The following is a 23,200-nucleotide window of genomic DNA, read 5'->3' as shown; positions in this document are numbered from 1 at the left end:
CTTTAGCAAACTTCGAGAATACCATAAAAATCTGGACCTTGAAATCGTAATTACATGCGAAATGCATTTTATGACGACAAAATTACGTCTTAATATAAGATTTATCATAGGTAGTCATCTCAAGCAAGTTGTATACATGAGGTCTATGATGTTTATATCATAATAGCTTTGCAAAATATGATACCAAGATCACAATGTTCCTAAAGCAACTCGGGCATTTACGGGCTTCCGTTTTTTTATGTAAGACTGCGCCAAAGTAGACGACATGAATGTATGAATGAATGAAATATGGTTTTTATTGTACACAACATTTTAAACAAGTGTAAATTAAAAATTTATGACACCCCCGACAAGTGATGGTTATCTACAGTAACTAGAAAAGAGCTGATAACTTTCAAACGGCTGAACCGATTTTCTTGGATTATATAGCTAAGAACACTCTCGATCAAGCCACCTTTCAAAAAAAAAAAACTAAATTAAAATCGGTTCATTAGTTTAGGAGCTACAATGCCACAGACAGATACACAGATACACACGTCTAACTAATAACACCCCTCTTTTTGGGTCGGGGGTTAAAATGAAAGACACAACAGTTAAACAATATAAACAACAAAAATAGAAGTGCAATTTGCGGTCGTATATCTTTGAAGCGATCTGTAACATTCTCTTTTAAGAGAAGTAACCATAGCGCACCCTCCAACGCTTTTCATATAGGTAAACTGGCTCAAAGATTAAGAAAATTAACTTTCACCTTGTTTAACTTTAAACTACGAAATGGGTTTGGTATTTCCAAACATTTCAATTTTGGCATTTTGCATTTTTGGCGTTATGCTTGTTTGATACTTTGCGTAAGTAGGTATTTATTTTAATATTGGTATTTTGCTTTTTGCATTGTTCGTCTAAACGAGGTTACTGTGTCATCGACTCTGGAACTCCGTTTTAAAAGCAAATCATGAAAAAGTTCCTTGATTCTTTCAAATTTTTTCTGACCCAGTGGTCCAGTATATGTTGTAATGAAGAATCTTGCCTCACTCTTTTCAGAGTAGGTATATTGCTTTTGACTTCGAGGTGTCGTTATATTGAAAAACGACATATTTTATAGTTTACTGTAACACTTCTATATAACTAGGTGCCTAACATTATTAACACTACATAGTACTATAATAGTGTTTTAAGCCCTTTAAACCTCGATAATCGCACTCACAAGATTCTTATCTGACCTTATCAGTGTATATGAATTCTACTTATTACATTATAACTTATTACTAACCTTTAATATTGCAGAAAATATGTAATTAGGTATACATTTCAATATTATTTATTGCCTGTTTGGACGCTAAATATGATTAATAGTTGCTGATTATTATAATAATCTGTAGGTGAAATAAAACATTGAATTGTATTGAATTATTTGTTACTCTATGATTCTGATATGATTTATGTAGTAAATATTTAATAGGTAGATACATAACATGCATTATACAAGCTTCTACCATCAGCCAGTTCAAAGCTCAAAGAATTAAAGCCGGACTAAAAGTTGATACCTCAGTGGTTAAGACTTCGACCCTATTCAGGAGTTTGAGGTTCTATCCCGGGTCCACATTTGACTTTTCGGCAATTAAATATAACTTGATTTACGGCAAGGCCTCATATTTTACAGGAGAGCTTTTTTAACGTTCGTTAAAAAGCGTCCAAATAGAACAAATGTATTTATTCCCAAATATATGTTCACACATCAACGCTTCTTTACGTGTGAACAGACATTTTGTTCTATTTGGACGCTTTTTTAACGGACGTTAAAAAGCGTCCAAATAGAACAAATGTATTTATTCCCAAATATAATATGTTCACTCATCAACGCCTCTTTACGTGTGAACAGACATTTTGTTCTATTTGGACGCTTTTTTAACGGACGTTAAAAAACGTCTTGTGTAAGTGAGGCCTAAAGGAAATCATCGTGACGAAAACCACGAAACCCGCATGCGTCTGAGTTCTCAAAGGTGTGTGAAACTATTCGAGAAGTTCGGGGTTCGAACCTACCCTGGATTAACACATAGGCTATGTACTTTTATCCTGGCAAATCAATGAGTTCCTACGGGATTTTTAAAAACCTATATCCACGGGAACGAAGTAGCGGGCATCAATTAGTTTATAATAAAATTTTCCAAATTGATCAACTTTAACTGCAAATTGAACCCGGAACCTTATGATAAAGTATTTATAACACACACACAGCCGCGGCGCCACCGTATGTCGTAACTTTATGGTATTTGAATTAAAATTAAGTACTAAATTAATCTGACGGAAGAAAATATAATATTTTCGGGATTTGTTTATAAAAATGTCACGTATAATGTAAATATTTTCAGTAATACTTCGCCTTTTTATTCGCAGCCTCCTTAAAAATTAGGGTACTTCGTAATTCAATCGTTTCGATGTTTGTTTTGATTGCGAGTTAACAGGGCTCACTCCGTCACTCGCTTCATACAATCGTAGTTCCAATTTCATTTGAATACTAAGCAACCAAAGTCCATGAAATGCAGACATATTCTAGAAACTGATATCTGTGTCTGTGGTGTTTTAGATTTTTCTAAAAATATGTAGTTTTAAAATTACAGGGGCTCAAAGATTTGTATGTAAATTTTTCAGACCGCGTAACTTTGGAATTGAATATTTTAACAGAAATCTGGAAAACCACAAACATAGATATTAGTTTCTAGAATATGTGTGCAAAATTTCATGGACTTTGGTTGCTTAATATTCAAATGAAATTGGAACTACGTTTGTATGAAGCGAGTGACGGAGAGACCCCTCTTAATGTTTATGTTTTGTTATTATTGGTTTACTAAGTAATTTTGGGTATTGAATTTTGACGAGCCCTGAAAATTCGAGATTTTTAAATGTCAGCACTCAGCAGTGCTTCCTTTCATCATCATCATCATCTCCTAATTCGTCACCGGCCCCACTGTCTGGGTGTCTACCCATCACCCAATCGTGTAACAGTGTGACTCGTTGGGAACTGGGAACTCAACGAATTTTTTCCCCATTTCCCATCACTAGTCTTAATTTTTTTTATTAGAATTCCCAACAAGTCACACTTTACTGTGGGTGTGACTCGATGGAGAAGAAATTTGATAGAGTTCCACTTTGTCAACGAGTCCCATTGGGTGTGACTCGTTGCAAACCCATCGGGGTTTAGGGAGGCCATAGCCCACTATATTGGCCAACTGGGGATTGCAACTCTCAGGCATGCAGGCTTCCTCAGGATGTTTTACTTTACCGTTAAAGCAACTGATATTAACAGGGCTCTCTCCGTCACTCGTTTCATACAATCGTAGTTCCAATTTCATTTGACTATTAAGCAACCAAAGTCCATGAAATTTTGCAGATATATTCTAGAAACTAATATCTGTGTCTGTGGTGTTTTAGATTTTTCTAAAAATATGTAGTTTTAAAATTACAGGGGCTCAAAGATTTGTATGAAAATTTTTAAGACCGCGTAACTTTGAAACCGAATATTTTAACAGAAATCTGGAAAACCACAGACATAGATATTAGTTTCTAGGATATGTCTGCAAAATTTCATGGACTTTGGTTGCTTAATATTCAAATGAAATAGGAACTACGATTGTATGAAACGAGTGACGGAGAGAGCCCTCTTAATTAACGCACACAACTCAGAAAGTTGCCGTCAGGAGGGACGCGTGTCCGGGATCGAACCCTAGACCCTAGAATATCAAGCCGACATTCTAACCACTAGTATAATATCTAAGCTTATTTATAAAGAAAAACTATTTTTACAAATTATTCTTCTTACAAAACTGTTTGATTTAACACGTTTGAGAATATTTAAATACAATTTTAAATATTTAATTAAATTAGGCGCCAATAGCAAAAACTTATTTGATCACGTAAGTTTAGTATTAGCAGAAACTGTTTAAAATGTTCATGACACGGATTTGGCTAAAACCCCTGCCAAATATCTCAGTGGTTAAAACTACGTCCACACCTGCGTGTCGTGAAAGCGGGAAATGTGACGCGATGCGAATCTATACTAGATGAGATTGCTAAGGACTAACTTGTATCTGAATTAAAAAAAAACTTGTTTACCTATACTTTATAGCACTTTATACCTAGTTTTTCTCTGCTCTACATTTTTAGTACCTGCCAAATCGTTAGCGAGCAGATTTTCATCGACATGTAATCGATTCCTTCTCTGATTTTCTGATTTTATTCGGATCAACGCATCAAAGTTGTCACAAAGTCGTCGCACATACTGCGAAGTTCAATTTAAATCGATTTACAGCCAGTAATTTAATCGATTCGTTTCGTAATTCTATTCGAGTCGTCGCACGCTATGCGGTTGTGAATTTGGCGGATATGCACCATTAGTATAACAGGTAATAGCTATAGGTATTTGTATTGGCAGCGAAGTGCGATAATTCGTCATACACACGACGCCGGAGTAGGTACCTACCTAGGCGCCGCGCGGTACTTGCATGCCGAGGCGTCGAGACCGTGCTAACTTCGAACTTAAGTACCTGTGTCTTCTTTTGCTAACAGGGGAAAATCTTCTTAAGACACTCGACATCCTGGGAAAGATACTGGGTTATATAGGATTTTCACCTACTAACTCTCTCAATAGCTGCCTACACATAGCGCGTATTGGGAGGCTCCAAGATATCTTGCATTGGGCTCGTCTCAGAAAAAAATAGCTCCTTATCTCCTCGCTATGGCAACTTGTGCTACAGCAAGCTGCCTTATTTAGTCTGCCAAGAAAATCGTCGTCAAAGTTGTCAATCAATGTACTTAAGTTATTGTCAAAATCAAAGTTGTGTTATGATTTTTGGACCAATATGTACTTAGTGTATAATTATTTAAAAGACGAAAATGGCAATGGTAGGTAATATTATGTCAGTTTAAAATTAAGATATCAGGATACCAAACGCGTTTAGGTCTGAGACAAACGCACAGTCGCTTTGACTAAACTGAACTATGTACCTAATAAGTAAAAATAAAATTCAATTTATAAAATTATTTCATTTCATTAAAAATGAGAATTAATATCAATCCGAGTGAATTTTAACTAAATTACATTATTATTTTAACAGCAAAATACCGAAATTATTCCAAATGTTTAAGAAAGAACCTGATGAGAGTTAAGAGAAGATGGTACGTATTAAGTATTTGTGCACAAAACATATAAAAAGAATAGTGAATAAAGTAGACGTAGCTACAGTAAGTTGTGACGTTTATGAAAATTAAGATAACTTTGAGTATTCGGTTGTAAGTTCACACTATCTGTAGTTACCACACTTTGTATGCGCGATTAAACATATTTACGATAAGATTATGAGCAGCCCGTTTAAATTGCATGAAATATACATAGCGCCATATCTGCTGATGACTTCTACTACTCGATAACCATCTTTATTCTACAATCTACACTAGTTACTTCCCGCAATACTGACTGCAAATAAATCTATTTTATGAGATAGTTAAGTATATACTATTACTAGCTGCTGCCCGCGACTTCGTCCGCGTGGATTTAGGTTTTCCGAAATCCCATTTTTGATTTTCCGAGATAAAAAGTAGCCTATGTGCTAATCCAGGATAATATTTACCTCCAGTCCTTTCAGCCAAATCCGTCAAGTAGTTTTTGCATGAAGGAGTAACAAACATACACACACACATACACACAAACTTTTGCCTTTATTATAATTAGTGTGATTAGTGATTACAGTGCGCGACGAGTTGAGATGGCTGCCGGGGTGGGGACTCCCCACCTCATACCTTGATTGCCATCTCAACCTGTCGCGAATTATAATTCAAAACGTCCTAGTGGTTATGACGTCCGCCTCCTGATCACGATATCGGGGATTTGAGGTACAGAACCCTAAAACACGCACTATAGTAGTAATAATAAAATTATAAATTTTTATTATAATTCAATTTAATTGTAATTCAATATTCAAGTCCGTAATCAGAGGCCATGGGAACAAAAAAATACATACAATTAGTTCCAACTAAGTATTACAATAATTTGTAATTACAAATTAATATTACAATGTTTTTTTGTATTTATAATTTTTATGTGCAATTTATGCACACGCAACGACAATAATTATACGCAATGACTACTAGTTAATTGCTTATCGATTTATTAATTAATTATGATTATTGTTTGTAATAAATTTGATTGGTAATTTCTTGATGCGTATATGGAAGTAAAGGAGGTTTATTGCATGTGAATTAAACTCAGCGTACGCACTAAAGCCACCTACTCACGACACTGCGGCAGGGCCGATTTAGGGTGACTAAGTGTGGAGGATCCTAGATTGCCTCCTAAGCATGTCGTGTGCAGAGTCATTTTAGGTCTGATCCTAGATCGCCTCCTAGATTATGGTAACCATCAAGTCAGCCTGCACTTTTAGCACATGAGTAAATAGTACTTGTAGAGCCGTCGTCGTCCTGATTTCTTTCGTGAGTTCGCTCGCGACAGCGTCTACCCCAGATTGCTCCAATCTGGCTGCCTCCTAAATCGGCCCAGCCGCAGTGTCGTGGGTAGGGACCTTAAGACTTATGTATGGCTATTATGACTAACTTATGTACACATCTTTCTTAGATAAAACTCGTATATATAAGTAGTTTCTTTCCGAATTTAGTTTTCCGAATCGGTGAGGTGGCAAGGTAGAGGTACTGAGTCCCGAATGGGTTAGGCATGGGTATATTAGGCATTGCTTCATAGAAAAAATGTAGATCCTTTAAAATAGCGGGTCAAACATTTTTTTTAAAGAAAAAATCTCATTTATCAATCTAGAGATCTTCTTAAAAATTAATAATTCTCCGAGAGTTGTCTCGTTAAAATACTTTAAACAGAAACACATTATAATTAAGTACAATGATAGCTATTAAGATTGTGAACGAATAATGTATTTCGCCCGTTTATTTGTAGGTGCCTATTTATTCGGTCACACGGAATTTCGGTTAACTTGGAAACCAGTAAAATATAGCATCCAGTTAATCTGTACATTATTAGTTTACTTATAACTGGTTACGAAATAATCACTAAGTATTAAAATATCATCAAACCAATTTTACAAGACTTATACAGTATAAGTGAAATAACCTGCAGGCTTGAGAGTTGTTAAAGGTGTTGAAGTCTGTCAATCCGCACTTAGCCAACTTAAGTAGACTATGGCCAAAACCGTTTTCACTCTGAGACCCGTGCTCAGTAGTGAGCCAGCGATGGGTTGATGAACGAAATTAAAGTTAGTTTGAAATTTTTTATTTCAGTAATTTTATTTTAAATTTGAGTTTACAAACAACGACACAGGAAGGCTCTCTTCGTCACTCGTTTCATACAATCGTAGTTCCAATTTCATTTGAATATTAAGCAACCAAAGTCCATGAAATTTTGCAGACATATTCTAGAAACTAATATCTGTGTCTGTGGTGTTTTAGATTTTTCTAAAAATATGTAGTTTTAAAATTACAGGGGCTCAAAGATTTGTATGAAATTTTTTAAGACCGCTTAACTTTGAAACCGAATATTTTAACAGACATCTGGAAAACCACAGACATAGATATTAGTTTCTAGAATGTGTCTGCAAAATTTCATGGACTTTGGTTGCTAAATCTTCAAATGAAATTGGAACTACGATTGTATGAAACGAGTGGAAACGAGTGACGGAGAGAGCCCTCTTAAAGGTTTTACAAAGTCTTCTTTTACGAATGTTGACCAAAATCCAAGTAGATCCCTAAAACTTTGAAATTATTAATTTGACGCTATAAACTTGCACAAAGTGTTGAGGAAAATCTACATCCATTATCCAGGTATACAGTATCCGGGGGACAAGATAATTGATAGAAATGATAGACCAGTTCTGGGTCCGATCGATGTTTTACCACCATCAAGCGCAGTGACAGGTTACAATCATTGAGGCATAAAGAGCACTCCTTTTCTCAATAATGATCGATATTATTATTCTATCGATGCCCTCTGAAATATCGATACATCGATCGATGTAAGGAAGTTATGCAAGATGTTACTCATTTAATAAATAATAATTTAAGCAGGATTTTTTGCCCCAGTTAAAGCTATTTTAGTTATTTTGGGATTACATTATGTGTGAGGGTTTTAAAAATAGCAATCAGTCACAGTTAATTGAAAAATAAGTAGAAGACGATAATAGTTATTAAACCAAACCTCAAATAAGTTAACCACAATTATTATCTTTGCTGTTTCAATTATAAAATACAATCATTTAACCATTTTGGTGGACTGATTTTATTAAACGATAGTGTGGCTGTCTATCTGTCTGTTACCTTTTCACAGGTTATCCGTTAAACCGATTGTCACAGATTTTTATCCCCGAAAACAAAAAAGTTCCCTCAGGGTTTTTAAAAACCTAAATCAAGTGAGATATAATTAATTAGTCAACAAAAGTTTACAATATACTTAAGTTCTTCAAAACTATTTGATTTAGCAGGATTTTACCGATACAGGTATTGATGATATCGATATTATCATCGATGTTTCTAATGTCGATCATCCCTAGCACACTTTTATGCTAAATAATGACCAGGCTCCCAGAATTCATAAGGTGATAAATGCTAGCACATTACATCAAAATGGCCAAGCGACGCAATTTGCATTCTGGTAGCTGAACTATAAATATTGAGCTGACTAGTGCTTGTATATTTGAAGATATATCTGTGATATATAGCGCAAAGTTAATTGGGGGTACGGGTGTGCTGTTCAGATGAATTATTAGATGGTTAATAAGATAATATTGTAGTGTTTGTATTTCGCATGGCCTTTAGGTAATTTATTCAGTTGAATATGACGTTCAATAATAATGAAATTCTGTGCCAAATTTCATGATTCTAGGTTATCGTAATCTGTCAATATCTATCGCTGTTGACTCGAGGTGATAATAAACTCAAAGTTAGCACAGCCGATGTTAATTTTATTAAGGTGCAACAAACAAAACGGTGTAATTAACTTACACTTCTGTTCGAAATACTTTCCTTAATCCGAATATTTTTGGCCTGACATAATACAAATCTGAATTCATTTCGATGCAAAACTGCCTAAAACTATACTGAAATATAGTCCGAAGTCTATGATTTTGATCGCTGAATACAAACTTGAACCAATTCCTAGACAAACAGCTTAAAGCTTAAACCTGTGCTAAAATTCGATCAAAACGGTACAATTACAGTTGAGTTTCAGAAGCTTTCATCCAGTTTTTGCTTCTCCTGTAAAATTTTATTTCACACAGTTACACAACAGTTTCATACAGTTGGTCCCCAGGCTCCCCAATTATAATGAGAAGAATAGAATATAAGCTGAAACGTACGGCCTTTAAGGCCAAATACCGCTGTGGCAGACTTATGACACGGCTAATTTACATTCAAGATATTTGCTACGAGTATAGTAAATAGCGCATAGATTACATTGACGGGGCAAGCGGTAAAGTACAAATGTACAGATTAAGCGATAATACTAGTTAGAGAAATAATTCATTGTTTAAAATAGCTAAAATTAATATTTGATTTCTCATACATACTTAGACTTACTCTATACCCGGAAAGAAGTTTAATATAGCGCTTTCTCTGTTACATAATCCCATAAAGACGATAGAGACCAAAATCTCAGTGGGTGATAACTATTTTGAGTCACTGCTTTCAAAAACATTCGAAATTTAATTCCAAAATGTTTTCAAAAAATATTCGAAACTAGCTGATACCCGCGACTTTGTTCGCGTGGATGTAGGTTTTTTAAAATTCCCGTGGGAACTCTTTGATTTTCCGGGATAAAAAGTAGCCTATGTGCTAATCCAGGGTATAATCTATCTCCTTTCTAAAATTCAGCCTAATCCGTCCAGTGGTTTTTGCGTGAAGGAGTGACAAACATACACACACACACACACATACAAACTTTCTCCTTTATAATATTAGTGTGATTCAATTAGAAAACATAGTTTAGTTTGTGATTAGTTGATGACTCAAAATGGATAGCGTCCACTAAGACTTTTATCTCTATCATTTGTATGGGATTACGTAATAGAGAGAGCGCTATACCTACTAACTTCTTTCGGCGGATAGAGTATGGTAATTATTAAACATGTTTTAACTCTTCTTCTTTCTCTTGTCCTTGTCTTGTTTTATTTGGGATCGCTTTCTTTTACGTAGGCGCAAGGACTTTCTGTCCTGAGTTGTCATTGGCGAGATATTAAGGGTTTTAACGCCCCTTTTTTGAATATGGTGGTGGTGGCCACTAAGCCACTTGGTGATATTGAACCACCACGTGGCTTAGGGGGTATTAATTCTCAACCTCATGGTTTGGTAAGACTCAAAAGGGTTAGAACCCAAAGCCGTAAAGCCAGTTGAAAATGGTTATGTAGGGATATTAAGTTCTTTATTTGGTAGTCATCGGTTCTTCGCATGATTTACTAATTCCATCAGATTCTACTCTTTTTAAGTTTTTCTTGTACCTATTGGTGTAAACTTAAAAGTTCCTCTTTATGTACCTGCTCATAACGAATTTTGACTAAACGCGTCACGCCACCGGCCCAGCGTAACATTTTCATGTCTGCTTTTTCAGACATTTATAATCATGTTTTAACTTTTAAGTTTTAACATAACAAAAAGAATTCCCCTTTCTTTTTCTTCAAGCTTATTTGAAGAGCCAAATTACCGAGAAGATTATATTATAAAGGCTGGATATAAAAGTAATCAATACTGGGCAAGCTCTTTTAAAAAAATTGCAGTGTACCATACAGCCGTAACGCTTATAATGATCTTAAAAAACTCGGAAAACAGCGCGCGTCCTCTTTTAACTTAGGTCCAATGATCTTTTAAATAGTAGGAGAGAGTGAGCGAATAGGAAATTTTGGTAATTTTAGTGGTGATCAAAATTATATTAAGGAGAGGATAAAGACTAATTCCCTAATGTCTTGCTGGTCCTTCTCGATAGGAACAGCATTTTATACAAGTCGTACGAGGTATATTTATTTGACGATTCAAAGGCTTCTTCTTTTCTTGTTTGATGGCTTTTTGTAGTGCGAGCCTAGTAAAATGCACTTCGCCAGATCAAAAGTTTATTTATTTTATTTTATTTTTTATTTTACTTATTTTATTTTGTTTTATTTTATTTTATTTGATTAACCCTACCTTTTAGATTTATGTTTGATGACTTTCCCTTTCCTTGTTATTGGATCATGCTTATTTCTTTTAAAGTTAATTTTAAATTCAATTTCATATTTTTCAGTTATTTATAATAACTAAAGTTAAGAAGCTAATTTTGTTCTGATGAAAATACCTAATTTTGTTGTTTTGTTACCTTATTGTTTATCTCTAAGTTAATCTGTATAACTTACAGCTGTAAATTCAAAATAACAAGAAAACTATCAATGGATACTTAAATGCTATTATAGTCTTGATTTACTGTTATAGTGCTATTATGGCACTATTGTTAAACTGCTATAAATGTTATTATATAATTGGGTTAAGTCTGTCAGTACCTGTGAGATTTTATCTGGAATCTAGATCGCAACAACTCAACCATATTTGGTGTCTAGGTATTCATAAATGTTTGTTATCTGACCAAGATCTCTGATACCATTCATATTATTCAACTGATTTTACCACTTCATTATGTACTTTATTTTTCAAAGGTAGGTATAATAACTAAAAATTTAAAAACCCCCGACACAAAAACCTCTATAAGAAAACTAGAAAAGAGCTGATAACTTTCAAACGGCTGAACCGATTTTTTTCAATTATAGCTAAGAACACTCTCGATCAAGCCACCTTTCAAACAAAAAAAACTAAATTAAAATTGCTCGCATAAATCAAAAACTATTATGCATAAAAACAAATAAAAATCTGTTTTAGAATGTACAGGTAAAGCCATTTCATATGATACCCCACTTGGTATCAGGGGGCACGGCAGTGCCCCCGCCAAGACGAGCCAAACGCGGCGGCCGGGGCGCTACGTACCTTTTTCTCGAAGTGTTTCGCCGTATTTTCGACCCGTCATAACTTCGGTCTGGATGACGCTAGAAAGCTGAAATTTTCAGTATGAGGTGTCCTCAGCAAATTTACCAAATATACCAAATATCAAATATCTAGCTTTTATGGTTACAGATTTATTGATACCTAAAATACGCCGATTTCGTCCCTCACTGATGATCATCAAAACCTCTACTCAAAACCTCTAAGGTACTTCCCGAAGTCCTAGAAGACTGAAATTTGGTATGTAGACTAGAAATTGCATACAAACTACAGGAAAATTAAGACTTTGGAAATTCCCCCCCTCTACGCCTCTTATGAGAAAAGCAAATCTGTAAATTCTGTTGCTAGAATGCTGATATTTTCAGGATAAGATGTCCTTGGCAGATTTATTAAACGCACTGAGTATCAATTGTCTAGCTTTTATAGTTTTAGATTTATTGACAGTCAAACTTCTAGTCTGTAATTCTAGGGCACTTCCCGAAGTCCTAGAAGACTGAAATTTGGTATGTAGACTAGAAATTGCATACAAACTACAGGAAAATTAAGACTTTGGAAATTCCCCCCCTCTACGCCTCTTATGAGAAAAGCAAATCTGTAAATTCTGTCGCTAGAATGCTGATATTTTCAGGATAAGATGTCCTTGGCAGACTTATTAAACGCACTGAGTATCAATTGTCTAGCTTTTATAGTTTCAGATTTATTGACAGTCAAACTTCTAGTCTGTAATTCTAGGGCACTTCCCGAAGTCCTAGAAGACTGAAATTTGGTATGTAGACTAGAAATTGCATACAAACTACAGGAAAATTAAGAAATTGGAAATTTCACCCCTCTACGCCTCTGTATGGGGGAAGCAAATCTGTAAATTCTATCGCTAGAATGCTGATATTTTCAGGATAAGATGTCCTTGGCAGATTCATTAAACGCATTGAGTATCAATTGTCTAGCTTTTATAGTTTCAGATTTATCGACATTCAAAACCTCTAGTCACAAATTCTAGGGTACTTTCTGAAGTTCTAGAAGACTGAAATTTGGCATTAAGTAGGAATTTCAACAATTATGAACAACAGATAAATTAAGAAATCGGGTCCCCCTTCATCCCCTCGTATATGAGATGCATATCTGTAAAATCTGTTGCTCGAATTATAAAGTTTTCAGGATAAGATGTCCGTGGCAGATTTATCAAACGTACCAAGTATCTGTGTTTCCTGAAGTCCTAAAAGACTGAAATTTGGTATATCTGCTTCAAAATTGAGTTGCAAGATTCCACCCGAACAAACATATTTACATACGAGTACATTGCAAGTTGAATAAAAGCTTTTAAAAAAAGAGGTAACGATAGAGAGTGGGCCATGAAAATGATGTACCTACAAAAAATAGATCCAAAAAAATCTAGGGCACCTGCCAAAAAGAAATGAAATCCCACCAAAAACATTTCATGTAAAAATGTAGCCAAGACTCACAAGTTCATAATGTTTTCACTGTTAAAAAGTTATGAGATGTCTAGTAGAGCCAAGCCCCTAGCTGAACTTAGATTTGTGCTGGCCATGGGATCTATCCCAAGTCCAAAGTAATATAGCTTTTAAATGTTCTTGACTGTATCAAATTTATAACAATAAATAACAAATCACTCTATTTACAAGCTCTAATTCTACAAACCCTATATCTTGGTAAAAAAAGTACGGCTTGGCCGTTTACAGTTCGTGGATTTTTTATCTGAAATGACATCTAAGCCCAGAATTGCTTCTGCGACCATCACGAAGTACAATACAAATTAGTGATTGTCGAACAAACTATTCCTTAAGGCCTTAAAATATGTTATGTCATGTAATAGTTTTACGAACATTAAACGGCCAAGCCGTCCTTTTTTTACCAAGATATAGGGTTTGTAGAATCAGAGCTTGTAAGTAGAGTGATTTGTTATTTATTGTTATAAATTTGATACAGTCAAGAACATTTTAGAGCTATATTACTTTGGACTTGGGATAGATCCCATGGCCAGCACAAATCTAAGTTCAGCTAGGGGCTTGGCTCTACTAGACATCTCATAACTTTTTAACAGTGAAAACATTATGAACTTGTGAGTCTTGGCTACATTTTTACATGAAATGTTTTTGGTGGTAGTTATCTTACTTAGAAAATTGAAACATATTTTAATTTTTTTTTTAAATGATGTGACCACAAATTCACGGATTTTTTTTTCTGTACTTGTGCTATAAGACCTTCCTACCTGCCAAATTTCATGATTCTAGGTCAACGGGAAGTACCCTATAGGTTTCTTGACCGACACGACGGACGGACGGATGGACGCACGGACAGACAGACAGATAGACAGACAACAAAGTGATCCTATAAGGGTTCCTTTTTTCCTTTTGTGGTACGGAACCCTAAAAAAAGTGTAATATTTCCTTACTAATAAAATCTTCTAAAATTCTACCAAAATGAAGAATAGAGGAGCAAAACTGCATATAAATGGAAAAGATAAATGGTGACATGATGAAATGCCCATGTATTTACCAAATTATCATCACGAAGACTATTTTCTTTTTTGGATTACAAAATAAGTAAATGATGACTTCAAATATACATGTGGTAACTAACACCATCAACCCATTTACCGCACTGTAGTTTAAATATGTACGTTTCAAGAATAACATTGCTCTTCTATAGTAAACCACTCAGAAAAACTCTTCAATTTGACAATAACAGATGCACTAATTTAGCTTTTATTGCATATGCGTAAGGATGTATTTGGCATGCACTTGAGCACGAAGTTGAAATGTTTACCTAAAAGTCATGAATTTTACCTAAAAGCCAATTGTTGTACGTTTGCAATTGATAGATGTTCCAAAGGTCAGACAGAACATCGAATTGTTTAAAGGTGTCAGAGATAACATTCGTAACTTGGGTGAATTTGGAATTTAGAGGTTCTAAAGTAACTGGTACTTACGGACTAAGAGCCAGCGCGTGCCAGACTTTTGTTATTTTATAAAAGCTGAAAGTTTCTCTAAGTATTGGCATTATCATATATTCAAGTTCTAGTGCAATTAGTTACTCTTCTTTTAGAGTCATTGGCTGTGTGAGACTAACGAATTTATTTTATTTCGGGTTAGTTTGGGAATTTATTGAAATTGATCTAGTTCTAATAGAATATTCAGTCTGTTGATTCGTGTCGCCGGCTTAAGGAACCGTCGTATATATATATTATGTATAGCCCTGAAATATAGCGCTATTATCAGGTTACTATTACAAGCTATGCCTCTTTATGATTCACAGAGCCTTCCCTTGAATAAAAACTCAGTCTTCTCATGTTTTTACCTTAGTACTCAGCATTGGTAGACCTCTCACTAGGTTGACAGATGACATCAATCATTCGCAGAGAGCTTCCTATGAGATACCTTTCTCCAACAGTGGGCGACGACGGATCGTATCAGCTTTAAATCGATCAAGGCTAAATTTATCAATTTATATCCTATGCATAACTAATAGGAAACCCTTTAAAATCACCGACAACACCCGTCCATAAACAATGCAAATTGATTATTCGTCCTATCATTATGAAACCGTTTAGAATACCCATTATCAATGATCCATGGCGGTGCAAAGTGGTAACATGATGGCGGACCTATAAAAGGAGGATGAAAGTAATTTCCTGTCAACTCCTAAAAGGTCCTCATCAGTTTTTATTTATGAAGCCCTGGTAGCCTTGTTTATGCTTGTTGCTGTATTAGTTGCTTCATATACTATACTAGCTTGTACTCGTGACTTCGTACGCGTGGACTACACAAATTTCGAACCCCTATTTTACCTTAGGGGTTAAATTTTCAAAAATCCTTTCTAGGCGGATGTATACGTCATAATCTGCATGCCAAATTTCAGCCCGATCCGTCCAGTAGTTTGAACTGTGCGTTGATTAGATCAATCAGTCAGTCATTGAGCTTTTCCTTCTGCCGAGTTTCTTGCTGTTTCTTTTCGCCAGTGGTTGATGCTTTTGACGATTCAAAAGAACTTGTAAAAGTCTAATTGAATAAAAATATTTTGAATTTTGAATTTTCATACATTTTGATTGGCCCGTTTTTCTATAATAAATCAGGGATTTCAAAAAACTAAGAGTTTTACTTGAGACTCTTCTCTATGCCCTATGTCCTATATTATAATAGCAAGGTCCAGGGCTGTTGCAATTTCCATCAGAGCACCATCTACAAGAGATGGTATCTCGTTGTTGGAATATGTTTTCTTAGTTTTGTCTATTTCACCAGAAACTATGTTTTGAACTGGCTGGGTGTTTAGTGATGAGGTGCACTAAGATCCGAGGTTGTTTCAACTTCTAGCTATTCCATTCTACGATTGAATTGAAACTTTTGTTTCCTCGTTTCTAATCCGAACCGCTAGGATATGGAACGCCCTTCCGGCGTCAGTTTTTCCTTCATCTGTTAATACCTTTAAGTCAAGAGTGAATAGGCATCTTCTAGGCAAGCGTGCTCCATCTTAGGCTGCATCATCACTTGCTAGCAAATTTGATTGCATCCAAGTCTATAAAAGCTAGTTTTTATAAAAAAAAAGAGTGGGTATGAATACATATCCAGACTTAGTAAATAAAAGCTTCAAAGGGAGATGAATATATTATTTTGGATAGGGATGCTTTCTTGAATACTTCGTTATTTAGATTGGTATTTTGTTTAGCCATCTATGATATTATTTGAAAATGCAATTTAATGAAAAAACCTACACAGTAGCCTTTCTTGGAACAATTTACACATACCAATAAATATTTCGCACGCTTTCACGCTGGTATTTTGTGATGATAAAATATCGATGCAGTAAGCTTTTGTATAATAACTCTTATTACCTTCAACACAAGGTACACGTAATACAAGGTGTAGAAATGAAGTATTGGCACCTGTTGATTGAAAGGGCTATACTTAACACTGCATAACAATTATTTTTTATTGGATAAATTCTTTTGGCGGCATTTTTATTACTGTGAAATGTGGTTTGCAATTAAATTCCTGTTGTAGAGTTGATGTGTTGCATAAACAACAGTATAAGACCTGTCTTTTAACTTAGCTACCTTCGATCTGCAAAGTATCTGTACAAACTTGTCAATCTAGGGTTTTGCAAGAAATAAAAAAAACTGGTCAGTTAGTGCGTCGTATATTTTGTGCTCAAGGTGCCAAGTAAAAATAATTTTTGACAGGAACTATAAGTTAAAGTGATATAAATATAGTGTTTGCAATTATTAATGAGCGTTTTTTTTTTAAATAAAAATTGATCAAATGTTGAAGCAGGTATCCACTTTGTAGAAGTCCATGATATGAAGAGCAATGTACTGCGTATGCCTCTTTTGATGTATAATAGTGAAACAGGCTGTTTGCTGTATGTAATAAACAGTTTTATTACATTTAATTTTGATGTTGATGCATTACTACGCTTGAAGTAAAATAATGTTACAAAGAAGACGGATCTGGCATTTGCCGTCATCAAGCAATACCAATCAATGGCTTATCGGCATCTTAATAAACAAATATAAATAATAAATAAAGCAACAATAAATATTAAAACCCGCTAAGTAATTATTGACATTAAATCAATGTTAGCAGAACGATTGACAAGCAGAAACACCGTCCATAAATGTTTCCTTGTTCGGGTAATGAATAAAGATGTATATTAATAAACTAATGGTGAAATAAACTACCGGAATTTAATATTTATTTGTACCAGATTTTAATATTGGAAAATGTTATGAAGGTAATGCCCGAATTAATATGCACTATACACAAATCTGGGCAAATACTATATTACTTATGTATTTTACAACCAACATGTTTCTAAAAGAATTCTCAGATTTGCTAATGCAAGGGTCTCAGAATGAGAAGGGTATTTGGCCATAGTCTGGCCTAGTGTGGATTGGCAGACTTCACACATCTTTCAGAAATTATGAAGAACTCTCAGGCATGAAGTTTCTCTTACGACGTTTTCATAATCGTTGCATAATTTAAAGTCACTAAACCTCTAATCCGTTAAAGATAAATAAAGAAAGATTTACGATAAAAATTTATGCTACCTTAATAGGTATTTACCTTTATTCACGGAATCTACGCAGGTACATTAATAGACTTACTAATAAAATTTAATCTCTTCCAAAGCGTGTAAAAGCGCACGCGCCGCGCCTTCTATAGCTAAAACGGTTATTACTGAACATTGTACCTACATTCTTTAAAGGCAATACAAATTCATTTTCAATTCAGTTGCATCGCCTTTAAATGCCTATATGTTTAACGATGTTTATTTATACTTGGCTATAATCTCAACAGATGATTCAGTCCAAGTTTTTTCTTTTTGGTCATATTCTTCAATAGCTTACTCAATAGTCTACAAGTGTCTTCGTAGCACTGGCAATAACAGCACTGGTAATACTTCTCAGACCTGAGCGCGTTTGGAACCCTCGCAGCTTTGGTTTTAAGTTCACGTAATTAATTATCACCACTATCTTACAAATTCTGACTATCAAAAGGTACCTACTTTGAATAAATGATTTTGAGTTATATAGCTTTGCATTCTGCTCAGTTCTCGGGTTATCTCATATCTAAATAGAAGTACAGTGAGTGACTTAACCTGGTCAGTATTTTGCCCTGCACTACGACTCTAAGCTAATTCATTATGGTTCGGCGGTTCGTCTGGTGCTGCAAATGTTCATGGGCAGTGGTAATCACTTAACATCAGGTGACCCGCCTGGTATCATCGGACTCATGATACATGTACCTAATATAGTCATCCCGTACGGCCTCTTCTTGTCATCTTTGAACAAACCGGAAGGTTCCAGCTATGCAAGGATGGAGTTAAAATTAAAAGAAAGGAAAAATGAAGAATGCGAACAGAAATAAAATCGCGCATCACCGACCAACAAGATAAACTGCGCCTGAATTAAAAAGCATTTAACAGTCGACGGGTCACAATAAAAATGCACAATTAAATGCCTCAGTGCGTTAAGCAAATTGGCCAATAAATGCCTGTAATTGAGACATTCAGTTGAATGCGTCGAGATTCAAATCTTGGATAATATGAGCATCGTACGCTTCTGTGCACAATTGTTTTTAAAATGCCATTGTTTTTTTAGAGCGGTGATTATGCGGAAAATCGTAGTGGTGATTATTTTTTTTATTCACTATAGGTAAGCGCTTGACCACAATCACACCTGATGGAAAGTGATGATGTGGTCTAAGACGGGACGCGTTTACCTAGAAGGTGCCTAAGGTTTTAAGCGGTTATAGCCGGTTTCTATTCGGAAATCCGGAGATTGATCTAGGCATATACTTTCTCTTCGAAGTTATATTAAATCACTTGCTCTATAGGTGAAGGAAAACATCTAGAGGAAACCTGTATGCCTGACAGTTCTCTATGATGTTTTCAATGATGCGTGAATTCTGCCAATTTGAATTTCGCCGGCATGGTGGACTATGGCCAAAATCATCCTCATTCTGCAAGCTTACGCAATTAGAAAAATTGCTTTAGTACAAAAAATAGTTTCAAATTTGAAAACAAAACAGAAACAAACACAGCTGCATCAAAATTTAATGATCTTAAAGCTTTTTAAATGAGGAAACTATGAAGACAAGTATTGAATAATTATATTAAAATTAAATCAAAATATTTTTATTCAATTAAACTTTTACAAGTGCTTTTGAATCCTCAAAATAATCTACCATTACATCTAAATTAAACAGGTTAATGGTAAAACAAACGAAGGGATGCAAGTTGGCGGATTTGACGATGTAAAATAATACACATGAATGATAATATCACTTTTCCTATCAACATTACCGTACATATATCTTTAATGAGAGCCACTCCCCGATATATATCGAACGGACTAAAGCCGTAAACCCAGCTAACAAGAATTAGCCTCTAATGATTTAGATTGACTGTAGTCAGTAAAGGTGCCTACAGATTAGCAGGATTTTTAACGGTCGAAACGTGTGATCAAATAAAGTCTTGTAAATATGTAACTAACAGACGATCGACAGCATATTTTTGCCTGTTTGTTTGATTGATTGATTTTACCTGGATGTTTTTTTTAAAACTTATTTCAGACAGACGCTCCACCACTATCACACCTGATGGGAAATGACTATGCGGTCCAAGATGGGGTGCATTAACCTAGAAGATGCTTATTTACTCATGTTTTAAAGATAGATAAGATTGTGATTGGTAGGAAACAGATTGCGGAAGAGTTATGAGATATGACGCTAAACGTTTTGTGCATGTATATGGAATGTCAACGACATAAGGATGGAAATTGCAAACTCGCCCGGTGTCTTTCGATTCGGTGGTACAATGGTGAAGGGGGGACAGGATCGAAAAGTTCCTGAGCACACTCTTCGAAATATATTTATTGATTGTTAGCATGCGACAGTAACGGTCAATAAAGAAGCTGACATATCTCCCTGGCGCAGTGGTAAGCTTTGTCATCTTATTAGTGGGAGGTCTTGGGTTCGATTCCTGGCTGGGGTTTATAATTTTATAATGTCTAAATTTCTGGTCTAGTCTGGGGGGAGGCTTCGGCCGTGGCTGTTACCCTACCGGCAAAGCCGTGGCGCCAAGCGATTTAACGTTCTGGTAAAATGCCGCATAGAAAGTAAAGGGATATGGGTTTAATAAAAACTGCCATAGCCCTTCCCTTCCAGATTAGCCCACTTTCATCTTAGACTGCATCATCACTTACCACTAGGTGAGGTTACAGTCACGGGCTAGCTTGTATCCGAATTTAAAAAATCTGATTGATCACCAAATACGTTTCAAAGAGAATAAATCTGTACTCTGTAGGCACCTTAAGAAATAACATAACGATGGATTAACCGCTCTGCCTTTGAAGGCACGCCCTTACCTAGCAAATGTCACTGTCTCTTGTTTATTCTTGTAGCAAAATTGTAAACGACAGTTATAAGCATTGCCGATGCCACTCATTAGACGTAATAATTTAATTCAACTATAGAAATAATGAAGTATTTATTAGGGACATCTAGTCGTCTACTAATGCAAATCATGAGAACCTGTTGGATTTAATAGATATATAGATACAATAGGATTTCTAAAATAACTTACAGGTAAGCACAGTAAAACTTACGATACTGGTAATAATGGTTGAATTTTATACAGTTTTTTATACTATTGCACTGGTTATGTGAGATTACCTATTTTTCTATTTATGGAAGCCAGAACTCTTCGTCTCCGAAAATCTCTACGTACCAAAAGCGGAATTGTCTCTAAATGCGGAAGCATCTTTCACATTGAAATAGGATAGGCCTATGATAATTTCAAAAATACTGCATGTATAGTATGCGACAGGTCGAGGTCTCATAGTGCGCTCAAACGCACAGTGTGGATTCCTCATTCCACCAATCGGATTATAGAAAATCGACGAGACACAGTAATCTGATTGGTCGACCGTGCGTTGGACCGCGCTGTGAGACCTCATAATAATCATTGTGGATACGGGTGTAAGTTTTTTTTACAAAAATAGCAAACAAACGAGCATGCGGGCCACTTGATGTTAGGTGATTACCGCCGCCCATGAACATTTGCAGTACCAGAGGAACCGCCAATATGTTGCCGTTCTTTCAGGAATTTGTTGGTCCGCCCCTTGAATAACCCCATAATGCCCCATCTAAGTAGTGTAATCTAATAGAAACACCGCAGAAGATATTACGTAGTTGGTAGTATCACTTTTGTCGCTGATATTACATCGCCACTCCTCGATGGTATCTCGAGGATTACGAAGCGATACAGGGAGCGTTAACGATTTATGCACTTGATTGTACACAGCGGATTACCATTTAAATACGCACTTAGTTATGTTTTTGAATTGATTACTGTTATTGTCGCTTCTTTAAAGTTGTATACTTAGTATTTTTGGTATGCCATTCAAGATTTCATTTATTTTTATACTATTGCTCCATTTCTGATTCGTCAATTTTCTTCATCTTCGTGGCATTTTAAAAAAGGAACTGTTTAATATAAGCATTGAGTACTTAAAAGAAACGTTTCAATATTTTTTAGCCCTAGAGTCTTGTAAAAAATAAACTCATGAAAATTCTGTTAACATTTTGTAGCTACTTGATAATAATGAATCAACCTAAGCGACCTATATTTCCATTTTCTTCCTCATTTTTTCCATTAACTAGATTTCCTATTTACTTTCCTTTGTAGTTCTCTCTTCCTGCCACAACTTTTGCCACTGATATGTCAGAACTCTACGACCATTTGGGAAAGCAAAAGAGCTGGTAAGAAATTGTTTCCTAGCTTCCGTTCTTTTGTTATTTCATCTTTCTTATTCTATATCTTGTTTCCAATATAAGTGGTCCTGTATAACACGTACTTAGCTAACTGCTTGGTATGATATACCTACTATTTCACATTTAATTAGCAGTAACTCGGGTTTACAGCAAATTCCCACTGTACGGCGGTGAAATATTAACTTGTTAGTTCAATGTGCAGTGCTCCAATTCTTCTCATTAGCCACACGGGCCTTTGCCCTGAGACTTGCGCAAGCTTGCTTCATTCCATACAAATATGTCAGATTTATGCCAATACTATGTGTTTGCTTATGAAAGCGACGGAGACTGCTACGCTTGGAGTTACTCTACGCGATGTAAAATGAGATCCGTATTACAGTGGAGCCCCGGTAATCCGGCCCCTGTCTAATCCGGCACCCCCTGTAATCCGACATGTCTATTATTATTGAATTTAGTAAAGACATACATAGTGAAGTATGATTTGTACTTCAGAGTATGTATAACATATAGAATCTTATCATTGAATTTATAATTTGTCGGATTACAAGGTATTCTTTTGTAAAAAATTCCGGATTGAAGGGTCTTAGGCAGTACTCTATAATCCGACAAATTCGATAGTTCGACAATGTCCTGCAAAACGTTTGTCGGATTATCGGGGGTCCACTGTATATCCCTAATATTTTTTTTTGTAATGTACCACAAATTCACGGTTTTCGGATTATTCTCTATCGCTGTCTGCCCGATTTCATGATTCTAGGTCAACGGGAAGTACGTACCTATCCTATAGGTTTTGATTCCCTTGACGGGTCTTGACAGTCAGACAACGAAGTGATCATACAAGGGTTCCTTTTTTTCTGGAGATACGGAACTCTAAAACTTAAGATTGT

The 23,200-nt window shown here is 35.4% G+C and overlaps 1 protein-coding gene and 1 long non-coding RNA gene across 4 annotated transcripts in view; one reads left to right on the top strand and one right to left on the bottom strand.

The window, feature by feature from the left end:
* LOC123874534 overlaps nt 1-23,200 on the bottom strand; it is a 275,616-nt gene that overhangs the window by 54,820 nt on the left and 197,596 nt on the right. The gene's annotated exons all lie outside the window — the stretch shown is intronic.
* Nucleotides 769-21,311, top strand: LOC123874540. The gene is made up of 3 exons (XR_006797947.1): nt 769-852; nt 995-996; nt 21,298-21,311. It is a non-coding gene; the product is annotated as an uncharacterized LOC123874540 (long non-coding RNA).

Source organism: Maniola jurtina, chromosome 18 (genome assembly GCF_905333055.1).
Source record: "Maniola jurtina chromosome 18, ilManJurt1.1, whole genome shotgun sequence".
NCBI classification, from domain to species: Eukaryota; Metazoa; Arthropoda; class Insecta; order Lepidoptera; family Nymphalidae; genus Maniola; species Maniola jurtina.
Note: the sequence above shows the minus strand (reverse complement) of the source record. Positions and strands in the feature narration are given on the sequence as shown.